Genomic DNA, 13,616 nt, shown 5'->3' with positions numbered 1-13,616 from the left:
TTCATTGAGCCGCGACGCCCGACCTGTGAGACTCGCCTGCGACTGCTCCTGATTCAGCTCCTGATCTTGGAGGCACTTTTTAATCATGTATTTATTATTGATTCTCTTTATTATTTATATACTCTAAACCAACCTTCATACGATAACATCAATGAATATGCTGAGTGCATTTGCAAGACCATTGATGAAATGGAAGAAAGAAACAAGTAAGGGAGGACATGTTAGATAGATAGATAAACTGTTCTGCTTTTAACTGTGCTGCTTTTTAAATTGTGTCAGATTTTTAAATATGTTGTACGGCGACCTTGAGTGCCTTGAAAGGCGCCTTATAAAACAAATGTATTATTATTATTATTATTAGTTGGATGGATGGATGGATAGATAGAAAGACAGATAAAGTTAGATGGATGGATGGATAGATGGATAGAGTTGGATGGATAGATAGAGATGGATGGATCGATAAAGATGGATGGATAGATAGAGTTGGATGGATAGATAGAGTTGGATGGATACATAGATAGAGTTGGATGGATAGATAGAGATGGATGGATCGATAAAGATGGATGGATAGATAAAGTTGGATGGATGGATAGATAGAGTTGGATGGATAGATAGAGATGGATGGATAGATAAAGATGGATGGGTAGATAGAGATGGATGGATAGATAGAGTTGGATGGATCGATAAAGATGGATGGATAGATAAAGTTGGATGGATGGATAGATAGAGTTGGATGGATAGATAGAGTTGGATGGATAGATAAAGTTGGATGGATGGATAGATAGAGTTGGATGGATAGATAGAGATGGATGGATAGATAAAGATGGATGGGTAGATAGAGATGGATGGATAGATAGAGTTGGATGGATCGATAAAGATGGATGGATAGATAAAGTTGGATGGATGGATAGAGTTGGATGGATGGATAGATAGAGTTGGATGGATAGATAGAGTTGGATGGATCGATAAAGATGGATGGATAGATAAAGTTGGATGGATGGATAGATAAAGTTGGATGGATAGAGTTGGATGGATGGATAGATAGAGTTGGATGGATAGATAGAGTTGGATGGATCGATAAAGATGGATGGATAGATAAAGTTGGATGGATGGATAGATAGAGTTGGATGGATAGAGATGGATGGATGGATCGATAAAGTTGGACGGATGGATGATAGATAGAGTTGGATGGATGGATAGATAGAGATGGATGGATCGATAAAGTTGGACGGATGGATGGATAGATAGAGTTGGATGGATAGATAGAGATGGATGGATAGATAGAGTTGGATGGATAGATAGAGATGGATGGATAGATAGAGATGGATGGATAGATAGAGTTGGATGGATAGATAGAGATGGATGGATGGATCGATAAAGTTGGACGGATGGATGGATAGATAGAGTTGGATGGATCGATAGAACTGGATGGATGGATGGAATACATTGTTTGAAATTCTAAAATGTAAACAATACTCACGTGTTGCAGCTGACATTCAACCCAGAACTATTCTCCGCCCAATGCTAACAACATGCGGTGTAAAAAGCCTTTTTGGATAGATGAAGTTTTCTGCACTTGAGTACAATGGCACCCGTGACCTTTACTCAGCGTAGAGGAGAGGAAACGGGAGGTGAGGCGGCTGGCAAGCTGAGGTAGACTGGCAGATTAAAGTGCCTTTTCATTTTGCTCCAGAACCAGCTGGGTTCCTGTCTTTGGGGCATGCTCCGTAATTGCTAAGGGAGGAGAAGGATTATATTACATTGGAAATTGGGGCCCTCACTCCTGCTGCAGGCAAGACGAAGGGGAGTGGCGGACGTACGAATGCATTTTCATGACATTGGAATGGCACAACAGCACCCGTGTCGTCATGACGGCGTCCTTGTGCCTGACTCTGAACCCCTTGACCCCGCAATGAGCCCCCGTGCCCTTTAACCTCTGTGGGCGAAAGGGGGAAAATGTATATGTGCAACTCAGCAGAGTTGATGAAGAGAAATAAAATATATGTGTATATATATATGTATGTATATCCCAATTAAAGATGGATGTAATGCGGAGGGGGGCAGACGGGGGGAAAGGAAAACATAAATAAGAAGGTTTAGTTGACCACGGGGTCGGCACGGCTCATTAAGACGGATGAAAATACAGGTGCATTAGAACACAATTTACTGGGTTTAAAACTAAGTAATTGCAAGGAGCACAGACCCAGACCTGTGTGTTTGTGTTTTTGTGCGTTGAACGTGTCACACATTTCTATTTATCTAATTAGCATTTTCTCTGTCTCCTCCATCAGAGTGTTTCTCCGGAAACCCTGGGAAGAAAAATAATTATAAATGGCTCTCTCACAGCAACACATTTCTCATATCTTTGCTATCACAAAAGACAAACTGCCAAATGATGCAGGGACAAAAATCTCTCATCAGATAGTGCTCGCTCATCGGGTGGACGGGCAGCGGAGATCGACACACACACTGGGGAGGGAAACAATTTCAAATCAGTGGAATGCAAAATTGAAGTAAAAAATATACATCTTCACTGTTATGGTGTTTTATTACCCCTCGTCTATTTTCTTTCATTGCTTCATCCATCAAATGCCAAGAGAAGGGCCCTCGTACAACCTTCTCAACTCCAAAAAAGCCGCTTTCCATGGACAAGTGGTAAATAGCAATTGCGCTATATATTTCTGATTGGCTATATTGGATTTAATGATCAGATATTCTGAACATTTAATGCAAATGACAGAATTGTATTGGCAGATTGCATACTTTATCATATGTGGTATGTGATGTTAAAATGAGTTTTTTAATTAGTTGAAGCATCAAGTTAAGTTTTCACCGGCCTCTTTCAAGATGGAGAAACATGCATGAACTTGGCAGACATGCGTTGGTATTCGATAAGCAAGTACTACTAAGTACAATTCAGGCTATGACATATAGATATCATAGAAACAAAATGGAACACACATGAAACTAGTTACCTTTATATTTGGGAGCCATGGGGTTTAAAAGGTTAAAGCAGAATTGGGGCTTTAACCTTTTCTGTCGTGTCGCACTTTGTTAGCTGGCGCGCGGCTCAAGTTCTGCAATATTGGTTGCAAAAAAAACAGCAGAGACATCATCCACGGCGACCCGGCCGCGTTTGCTGCGATTCACAAGACCGGTTCAGACCGGTTCAGACCGGTCTCTGCTGTAAACGGAACGACAAGCGAGATGATTTCAGCTGAAAACAAGTGCCGATGTTCATGAAGCTTTAAAATGTTTGCGTCACAATTTTCCTTCAATGAGAGCTTAAGAAACATGCACATCGCTCAATGTGTTCACCCATTAAATTATAATGATAGTTATTAAGTAGTGAATGCAATTTATATCGCAAGAATATCGATTTAAAGCTTTAGAACTCATTAAATCCAAAAATAAATAACATTATTCATAAATTCCCCTCTCGCCGTGACTTGATCCTTATTTTGGTGGCGCAGGTTCGTCTGAATAAGTAGACATAAGCTGAAAAGAAAAGCATTACCCATACAATGAAATAGCTTACACTAGACACGGATTACAATTTTACAACATTTCAACAAAAAAAAAAAACATAGGTTCAAGAATTTCCACCGATGCTTTTCACAGTCACAACCTTGCATGGTGGAGTCGCTTTATGATCTGGTTCATACCTTTTTAATATTTAACTCCTAGTGTGCAGTAGTGCCAGCAAACGTCTATCCAAAGTCTGACACAAACTGAACCTGAAATGAATAATAAACTAGGTTCCATAGCTGGTTTATAGATTTGCAGACACACACACACACACACACACACAGTGGGAAACAACTGTGCTGAAGATGTCGTGTAATATCCTGAGAATACATGGCAACCTTGGATCAAAAATGTGATAGTGGATAGGAGGGAATTCTTACGCAACCTCATCTCAGTTTAGCAAATTGGCCAACATCCCAACAAATTATGCATGGCTTCAAATGAGAGATTCCCTTAATGGATCAGCTGGAGGAAAGAAGGATAGAGACCTCACTCAACCCCAGCATGCCGCGTGATGGAAATATGTCATTAAAGTGGAATGGGTTACGTTCTTTTTTTTTTTCTTCCTGCTCTACCCAATTGTTTTACCCGTAGTTTCTCCGCCAAAGTTCTTCTCTCAACGGGTCTTGGAGGAGAGATTTTACCGGGTTGGAAAGTGCTCGTGCTCGCCGTTATGTCATGTCGTTATATCTTTAATCAGTAAATGGCTAAACTGCTTCTTAGACCCGCCTCTTTTGGGCCAAATCGATTTGGCCCACAACAGATAATTTCATGTATTTGTGTGTTTTTGGGGCGACTCTGGTAAGAAACAGCGGTTCAAGTATAGTAATCAGTAGTTTTCTCACCACATCAGGGTATGCAGCCACTTCCCCAGATGGCCAACGGCGGGTGTGTTTCTCATGCTGTGGTCTGAGCCCAGCAGTAGGTCTCTACGGCAGCCTGAAGCGAGCAGATAATCCCCTGTGGGTCGCCGTTGAAGGCTCCCTCATCTCTCAGAGCCAGTCACAGATTAATGGCCTGGTGGCTGAATTCAGACACTCCGTCTTCCCTGATAATCAAAAGGCAGAGCGGACTACCGGGAGGGGAGAGGGTTTCTTTAAACACAAAGACGAAACAAAAGCAGAAAGCGGAGATAAGTGATGTTTTTCAGAGGGACCAAAGAGTAAATGTTAAATCGGGCTGTTCTCTTTCCCTGTCCGTCCGTATACTTACAAAAAAAGCAATTGACTTTAATTTGCATATAACCCATGTAATCGTGAGCGAGCATGCGCAGGGCTGCAATTCCTGCGGGGGAAGGCGCCGATCGCTTGACGTACAGCCATTGTCCTCGGATACGTTGGTTAAAATGAGAACATGTTTGATGGCGTTGTCCTTTTGAGGGGGCCGTGTAATGTTGCATGGTCTATAAAACGGACTCGTGGCCAAAAATAAAACCGTACTGGTTCATTAAAAAAATAAACTGTGGCAGCCCGGGTCTGCATATGGAAGATTTTTAACAAGGGTGCAGCTTTTTATTTATTTATTTCTTATCTTGATAATTTTGCCTGAGTGTCCACTGATGTGCATGTGAGCCTCGTCCTGACAGCGCAGCGAGAGGGTGAGGTGAGAGAAATGTGCTCCATTACTGACGTTCTATTTTCAGCTCTTCTGTTGGCAGCAAAGTGAAGACGAAGCTGTCACTACGGCTTCTGTGCATATATATATATATATATATATATATATATATATATGGTATAGATGCAGTCTTCTTATTTAACATTTAGCTGCAGTGATTTGTTGCATTGTTTTGGTGTTCTCTCGGTATGGTCTGTGCAATATATATATATATATTTATATTTATATATATATATCCTAAACTCCTGGGGGATGCCAGGAGGGATTTTGCATTAGAATTAAATTATCTATGTGCGTGCAACACTGATTCATCCATCCAAATCCATTTCCTTTTCAGGTCTGACTTTGGTTAGAGAGGGAGTTCTGGGATCACTTCTGATGTCGACTAAAACTTCCTTAGCTGTCTGTACGATTATTTGGCACTAACGATCATTCTCCCTAATTACTAGTGCTAATAAGCTCTGGTAATCTCCCCCATTTAGCCGATAATGTCAAGGCTGGATAACAGTAAACCAGTAAGTTCTGTCTCGGCAGTACGACATCTCGATGGCCAGCATACATACGGAACATGTGCAGGACACATGTGTGCATGTAAAAGGTACACACACATAAACACACTCTGGATAAGAAGTTCATTTCCATTGCATACATGACATTTGACCTCATCCTTGGTATTTTGGGGCAACTCTGGGTTCAGCGTGTCGCTCAAGGACAGTTTGACTGCCAACAATGCCAATTATTTTTCTTTTTTAGCCTCGTGTCTCCATTTCTTTACATTACCATCAACTATCTCTATAAGTTGACATTGACATTGTGAATTTTCTTTAATTATTAGTGCCTCCATGGCGATCGCCAGTATGTGTATGAGTATCTATAACAATTTTAAATTCTGAACTTTAAAACTTACTCCAGGGCCCCCAGGCTGTTTGTCAACTGTGTGATTTATGTACCGGTGAATCGGTTACAACAAACAACGGGATGGTGCAGCGGTGGTTTAATCCAGTCTACTTTTAAAGGCGTAGATGCTACTTTATGGGCTGTATGTGTGTGTCCATAAAATACTGCATCGCCAAGGGTGCCTCTCTCCTGAACAACTGTCTGACTCACGTTCAGGTGTCCGTGAACAATGCACGCACACATCGAACTAACCAGTAACAAGATGCTCCATTAAATCTGGACATGAGCTGTGGCTTGGTTTGTTCTTTTTTTATTTTGTGTTATTATTTACTTTTGACCTTTTAATTATAGCGTCCCCGTTAGGCGATCCCCATCAGTGTGCTCTTGAATGTCAGAACACTGTCACAAGAACAGATTAGTGAAAACTGGACCAGTGCTGGTCAGGACACATCCACTTTTCAATAATTTGTACATATAAATATAGCACTGGACGATGGATGCAACCGTCTTAAAGCCTGTTTTACTTATGGAAAACCACCACATTTAGGTATGTATGAGATACCCATGGGTACTTCAGTAGAGGCTGACGGGTAGTGCACAGTAATGCGTCCTCTACCTCATTAACACCGTGTGAAATAGTACACGTGTGTGTGTGTGTGTGTGTGTGTGTGTGTGTGTGTGTGTGTCTCCCTGTGCAGATAATTACAAGTGTATGCAACCCCTTCCGACCTACTTCCACGCTGTGAGCACATCCCAGGTTTTGATGAACTTATCACATCAAGGACCGATTTCAATCTGTGGATCCGTAGTTTCCAGGCTTCCATCAATAGTCCCCCCCCCCCCCCCCCCCCCCCTTCCTTTTCTCACTAATGAGCCGACCCATTCAGCGTCTTGATTTAGATGGCGAGTGGTCTTTTCCCTCAGCCCCGAAAAAAATACCCCCAAAAAAAACACACACAGCGGAGAGCTGAGGCCTGGAGAGAAAAAAAAGCAAGAGACTGATGAAGGAGAGGCGCTGACACCCCCTTGAGTTTCCCTCTATGGTGACTAATTAACCTTTCAGTGTTTTTTTTAGGCCCCCATCGTCACTGCAAAACTCGAGTGTGTGTGTGTGTGTGTGTGTGTGTATCTGCACATGTGTGTATCCTACTGAGGCCACGTGTTTTGCCTCTGCAGAGGCTGTTGGCATATCCTCTGGACTCCTATTTCCCATTGCCCAACCCATAGCTGTCCAGTCACCCAGTGCCTTCTGCCTTAGTTAAAGGCACCCGATACCAGTATGCCCAGTGAACGTACAGCGCCACCCAGTAGCTACATACATTATAGACCGTCTGCAACCCCTCAATAGATATGCTCCGAATCTGGTATTGAGCACCTTTTTAATAAACAAACCTTTGTTCTTCTTCTTTCATCTTGATTCCATTATCAATGTTTATCTATTGAGCTTCTGGCCTCCGTAAAAAACAGATTGTTAATGTAGCGTTTCACGTGCCCTGCGTCCATCCTCGGGTCCACATTTAGGACTGATTTTAATATTTAATACCTGCGCGGCGGATTGGGATATCTTTGTAGGCGATGGGATGGATATCTGTGATGAGGTCAGAGCCTGGAAGAAAGATATCAGCTTTTATAATCTGTTCCGTGATGGATGAACGCGATGAATCCCCCCAATTAGTCGCCCGTTTTCTACCGTCTCTCTTTACACTGATCCCAAAAGAATTCATGTTCAGGATTCAGATACATATTTATGTATATATATATATATATACACTCCACAGAAAGCTTCGAACGTCTTCCTTGTGAACCCAGTTGGACGCTTCGAATCCTCCGGCCCGAAAGCAGAGGCGTGATCGGTGCACCTGCGCCGGGTCGGGTCGGGTTCCCCCCCCCCCCCCCCCGCGGCTTTTCCATCCATCAAGTCCCCCCCTCCAGACGTCTCCGCCGCCGTCCGTCTCTCTTCACACCCTCCGGGGTTTTCCACATCCCGCCATGCCGCTGTGATCTTTATCTCGTGTCCCTTCGCAGGAAAGAGAGAGAGAGAGAGAGAGAGAGAGAGAGAGAGAGAGAGAGAGAGAGAGAGAGAGAGAGAGAGAGAGAGAGAGAGAGAGAGAGAGAGAGAGAGAGAGAGAGAGAGAGAGAGAGAGAGAGAGAGAGAGAGAGAGAGAGAGAGAGAGAGAGAGAGAGAGAGAGAGAGAGAGAGAGAGAGAGAGAGAGAGAGAGAGAGAGAGAGAGAGAGAGAGAGAGAGAGAGAGAGAGAGAGAGAGAGAGAGAGAGAGAGAGAGAGAGAGAGAGAAAGAGAGCTCCAGGGACAGAAGCACCCGGTGGAGATCTCCTCAAATGTCTTTAGATCTGGTGTTTAAAACAACAACTAAATTGCCTCCATGGAAGATCAGTGCCTTCCCCTTCTGGGTGAGAAAGAATAGAAACGGCCTTCATCCGTCAAACACGTTCATCGTGATCATAACGGGGTTCACGGAGGGAGGGGGGGGGGGGTAGGAGTGAACGTATCTATAACGAGCGTATTTTTATTTTTTTTATCAATTGAGAACCTGCAGCCCATTCCTCCAGTTGATGCGTAGTATTATTCAGGATATTTAGATGCAATAGGAAGTTATTGATGTCGTTTTGAAGCTAGATGTGTTGTTAATGGACATCGTATACCGGTGATGTCACGAATATGTTGAAATGTTCTTAATTGACCATATTTCTCTTTTTCTCTTTCCGTCATGACAGAACGCATGAATGTCGGTTGCCTTCTTGTATAGTTTTTGGCGAGAGAGGAAATATTTTCCAACACGTTCCCAAGAGCGACAAAGTGAAGGTAATAAGCGTACCCCAAAAATCCTGCAAATAATAATAACCAATAATAACAACGACGACGCGGATTTGCGGACGCGAGAAAGAAAAAAAAAGGAGGAGTCGCTTTTCACGAATCTGAGCGTCCTCGATATCTCAAGGAGCGAGGACGCAAGGATACAGGACCTCGCCGCTCGTGGTTGTTGTTGTTGTTGTTGTTGTTGTCGTCGTCCTCTGCGCTTCGACACACACCTGAACACACACACACACACACACACACTCTCATGTGTGCACAGCGGGTGCTTTACAAGAGAGACGGGCAAAGCTCTATTACTCGTCTACCTTTCACAATTTCTCAGGGGGTCTTAAAAGGTAATGCGTTTTCAGATGCAGGGCTCCGGCTTGTCGCGGGGGCCTTCGCCGGCTCGTGATGTACGAGCGAAAAAGGGGGGGGGGGGGGGGGGCAGCGTCGGTGTCCACGGGGCACCACGAGAGTGCGTTATCGGAGTGTGCTGCACACGGCACACACGAGAACAAGAGGGGGGACAATGTAACGGGAACAATGTTCACAGAGAGAAATGGAGAATGGGGTGCAGGCGGGGGGGGGGGGTGGGGGGGAAATGGTGAGGCACAAAGGGTTGAAATGTAGTGCCGGCTTCCTGTCTGGCCCGGTAGTTCACCTTTCTGTGATGTCATTTCTGGGGTATGGGGGGCCATGAATTTGTCACTTTGTTTGGGAATTTATTGCAAATCAATACTCTGATTGACGAAGATCATAATGTTCACTTTTTTTTAACTGCCATACAAATGTGAACTCAACAATATATTTAGAATTGAGGTCATATTTAGTGGTGTTTTTTTGCCACTGGACTCTATTGTATTAAAATGTGTTATAAAATGGGGTGGGTGGCACAACACAGAATTACCCAGGAAAAGACGATTTATTTATTTATAATTATTTATTTATTTATATATACTTTAAACAAAAATATATATGCTGTATACTTTAAAATATATATATATATACTGTATACTTTAAAAATATATATATATACTGTATACTTTAAAAATATATATATATATATATACTTCAAAATATATATATATATATATGTACTGGATACTTAAAAAAAATATATATATACTCTTTTAATTTTTTTAATATATATATATATATATACATACATATCACACTTTAAAAATATATATATATATATATACTTTAAAAAGAATATATATATACTTTTAAAAAAATATATATATACTGTATACTTTAAAAAAAAAATATATATATATATATATATACTTTAAACAAAAATATATATACTGTATACTTTAAAAAAATATATATATATATATATACTGTATACTTTAAAAATATATACATATATATTAAAAAATATATATATATATATATGTACTGTATACTTTAAAAGAAAATATATATACACTTTAAATAGTTTTAATATATATATATATATATACATACATATATACACACTTTTAAAAAAAAGTATATATATACTTAAGCACAGAGAACTAGTTTAGGTAAATGTGCAGATAAAAACACTCAAAGTTCAACACAACTAGAAGATCTCCACTTCTTGAAGACCACTGCAGGATGTTCCACTGAGGCTGAACGTTCCGCGCCCTCGAGCCGACTTCACAGAACACGTTCCCACTTTCCTTATCGGCTTCAGCAGATATTTGAAACCTTTTTGCCAACATCACTCACGCCAATTAGTCAGAGTTGTAATGTTGCTCGTGTCTCGCTCTAAAGCTTTTTTTTTTTTTTTTTTTTAACCTGTTAAGTTGAATCAGGTCAGAATTTACAAATGTTTAGAGAAAAAGGTCATAATATAGCAAGAAAACAATTGCAATTTAATGAGAATCAAGTCATAATGTAATAGGAATACACCACTATAGCCTTCTGCATATTGAGTTATTGTTATTATTATTATTATTATTGTCCGAGACCCTTCAGACTGCCCGACAGACGCAGAGCCACGTTGATGAGGACCGTCCGTGTGCCGCTCCTCATCTGAGGAGGCCTAAAATCTCGCCGTCGTGCGCGTCTTATTATATTAGTCGTAATATTACGGTTGCGTGGTCTGCATCTGGGTCCTTCCCCTTGACAGCGAGGGTCTCTCCAGCCTGAAACTCACTTCACAGCTGTTATCTGCAGCCACACAGACAACCTTCTCACTTCAGTTACTAACTCTGCATCCTGAGGGCGATATTGATACCGTTAAAAAAAATATCTATCTAGGAGGCCTCCGTCATGCCAGGTCCTAGATAGAGATGTTAACATGTGTGTGTGTGTGTGTGATTCGGTGTTGATTTGTTGTGTTGATTTGTTGTGTTGATGTTTACTGCCGTTCACCACACAGTAAATATATATTTTTGGGCACTTAAAGGTGTCGAAGTTTACCTATTGAGAGATTTACATATGTCCAACGAGCGCTCCACATGCCTTAAAGGAAACAAACGTGCACAACTAAGCAGGCTACAGCCACATAAACATTGTCATATACAATTATAATAATATATATATATAATAATAATAATAATGTTCTAAAACATCTCAATTCAGTTTTTTTTAATTCCAATGCAATGTTGGTGCTTTTTTCTAAGCGCATACATTGATGGCACAATTACGTAACAAGCATTGGATTTAGCATTCCTCACAGTAAAGTGTGTGTGTGTGTGTGTGTGTGTGTGTGTGTGTGTGTGTGTGTGTGTGTTAGCAGGCAGCCCCATACAGTAAGGTGAGCTCTAATTAGCTCTAAACACGACCAACGCGGCGCTCCATCGAGTTTCATCCAAAACGGGCTCAAAGGGAACGAAGGAACACTAAATATCGCTTTGATTGCCGTGTTATGTTTAGTTTTTATTTTCTTCGGGCCTTCAGAAGCACACGCGTCTCAGTAGGATGTATATTTAGCTTGTTTTATGGAGCAAAAATGGAAATATATAGATATTTGAAGGACATCGCATTGATTGATTCGTCTTAGTTTGGATGGATCTTCCAGTCGGGTCGGCCCTTTAGTGCGTTACCCCGTCCCTCCCTCCCTCCTCAGTGTCGAGCTAACGGCCATATTGCTGGAATAATGAAATTAATGTTTTATGGCCCATTACTGGGCTGAGATAAGATGACTAGGAAGAAGGAACAGGAAGTCTAGCCAGATGGGGGGCAAAGAAAGCAAAAAAAAACAAAAAAAAAACAGCAAGCCGTCTAATTTTCTGTGTTTTGTCGGCTCTCGTTTTTCCCCGTTAGCTCGATCCACTGTTGGAGGAGAGGATTTAAAAACTAAATATCGAGGTCGTGAGTCCCGCTTGCAGCTTTTGTGTGTGCGGTGCATCTTTTTGTCTGGTTTGGTTTAGCAATTAGGATTTAGGATTTATGTACACATTTCTTAAAACCATGTTAGACCACAAGGTGTGATGAGGTGGCTGGACAGAAATGAGAAGGAAAAAAAAAATGTCAACAATTCACGTCCAGGCTTGGCAAAGAAAACAAACGAGAAAAAAAGAAACGGCAAATGCAAAATTAAAAAAAAAAAAAAAAAAGGAAGACGCAGCTTTGTGCAATTCAGCTTTTAATTGTTTGGCCCTTTGCAAAGAGAGAGAGAGAGGGGGCTCGTCTCCGTTTCAAGGTCTGAAACGGGGAACCAGGAGCTCCTCCTCCTCCGTGACAATTGGGAGATTTAACACGGCGTCCACAAAAGACTGAAACTAAACCGAGGAGCTCAATTGAGACGGGAGGAGAAAGAGGTTACACACATGTAGGTGTTCTTAATTAACACTGATGAATAGAAAGGTTTAGGACGGATACTTTTCTACCAGCGTCTTCATTCATTATGAGCCATGGAAGAAAGTATTAAAGCCTCCCGACATTAACAAACCCCATTAGTTATGATGACGATCTCCGACACGGCATCTCGTGTTCGTCTTACTTTGTAAGTCAGGTTAACCCGGAGACAGTGACATAGAGATCAAATATAGACATCAAAATGTGCATTAATTGCATTACTGGGGCTACACAACCATGAAAACAACAACAACGTTTGTGTTTTCAGCCATTTAAAGATGTTAAGTTACACATGAAGCAGACACCAGGCTGTATTAGTCATCCACTTGCAAATTGACCGCCACGTTTGGCGCTGATCTTCTGCGGGTACATTCCAGGTCGTCCAAAAAAAAATCGTCTCCCGTGGTCGAGGATGCAGATACGTCTCGCAGGGGTCGAGGATCCACAAGACTGGCAAGGAATAGCATCGAGCCGACGGACTGACTCGTTGACGGATTGGCAGAGACGACGTCTGGCCGTCTGGCTGAGTGGCTGATTGTCGGGCTGGTTTGACTGAGTGGCCGCCCCGCCGCCCGACAGGGCTAAAAAGATTGCATGGTTACGGCGCGGTGAAAATGATCTTGTTTGTGTTGTGCACGAGTCGTGTGATTGGTCATTCTCCGTGCCGATTGCCCCCCCCTCTGCACAAAGTCTGCCCCCAACATGATGGCAGATGAGGGAGCAAACGAGTTTAAAAAGAGGCAATCAGCGAAGTGATGGAAATGGAGTAAACAAGTCCTCTTCTCTTTTTACACACTCACAGAAGCGACAGTCACGAGAAAAATCTCGTTCTCCGAACAGTTCACCGATTTATGAATTTTTAAAAAAGCCCGTGCGACAGCTCTCGACCGGCTGGTGCGAGAATATCAAATTTTTCTCCAAACACAAAGTAGTGCTCATAATTTGTTCAGAATGCATCTTTGTTGCCATC

General features: G+C 41.9%; 1 protein-coding gene across 1 annotated transcript in view; it reads left to right on the top strand.

The window, feature by feature from the left end:
• Positions 1-13,616, top strand: part of LOC117744274 (pro-neuregulin-3, membrane-bound isoform) — a 287,795-nt gene that overhangs the window by 107,437 nt on the left and 166,742 nt on the right. The gene's annotated exons all lie outside the window — the stretch shown is intronic.

The sequence above is a fragment of the Cyclopterus lumpus genome, chromosome 15 (genome assembly GCF_009769545.1).
Source record: "Cyclopterus lumpus isolate fCycLum1 chromosome 15, fCycLum1.pri, whole genome shotgun sequence".
Classification (NCBI taxonomy): domain Eukaryota; kingdom Metazoa; phylum Chordata; class Actinopteri; order Perciformes; family Cyclopteridae; genus Cyclopterus; species Cyclopterus lumpus.
The sequence above is the reverse complement of the archived record's forward strand: the minus strand, read 5'-3'. Positions and strand labels throughout refer to the sequence as shown.